The following is a 713-nucleotide window of genomic DNA, read 5'->3' on the forward strand; positions in this document are numbered from 1 at the left end:
TCTGTTGCGTTTATTAACCTCACGGAAAAATGCTACGAACTTATGCACCTGGTTAATAATCTGCTTGTGGACTCACCACAGTGTAAACAAAGTGGTGGTGGTTAGTGTTTAACGTCCCGTCGACAACGAGGTCATTAGAGACGGAGCGCAAGCTCGGGTTAGGGAAGGAGTGGGAAGGAAATCGGCCGTGCCCTTTCAAAGGAACCATCCCGGCATTTGCCTGAAACGATTTAGGGAAATCACGGAAAACCTAAATCAGGATGGCCGGAGACGGGATTGAACCGTCGTCCTCCCGAATGCGAGTCCAGTGTGCTAACCACTGCGCCACCTCGCCCGGTACAGTGTAAACAAAGTCAAGGTTGAAACGTTGTAGGGCTGCTCGACGCATTCCCGAGTCTCGTCCCGAGCGAGCGCCGATTCTCGGAACGGCGTGGCGCCAGCCGGCCACTCCGCAGTAATCGCAGTGTCTCTCAGTTTTCGTGGCGCCGCCTGGGCAGTGTCGGTAGCTAAACGCCCCCGGAGGGCCTCCGCGGCCGCGAGGGAGGACAAAAACACGGCGGCACCAGCGCGACACAACAAGGTCGCGGCGGTCATCCCTATTGTTGCGCGGCGTGGGCGGTGGTCCCGGGTTCGTGACACTGCACTAATTACCCAAGGACGCCTCTGACAGCCAAGGTCCGCCCGGATTCTGCACGGCCGCGCCGCCTGGATGC

The 713-nt window shown here is 58.3% G+C and overlaps 1 non-coding gene across 1 annotated transcript; it reads right to left on the minus strand.

Annotated features, from left to right (window-relative positions):
- Positions 1–261: 261 nt before the first annotated feature.
- Trnaa-cgc (transfer RNA alanine (anticodon CGC)) lies at positions 262–334 on the minus strand. Its single transcript has one exon. It is a non-coding gene; the product is annotated as a tRNA-Ala (tRNA).
- Between the last annotated feature and the right edge of the window lie 379 nt (positions 335–713).

Source organism: Schistocerca nitens, chromosome 4, assembly GCF_023898315.1.
Source record: "Schistocerca nitens isolate TAMUIC-IGC-003100 chromosome 4, iqSchNite1.1, whole genome shotgun sequence".
NCBI classification, from domain to species: Eukaryota; Metazoa; Arthropoda; class Insecta; order Orthoptera; family Acrididae; genus Schistocerca; species Schistocerca nitens.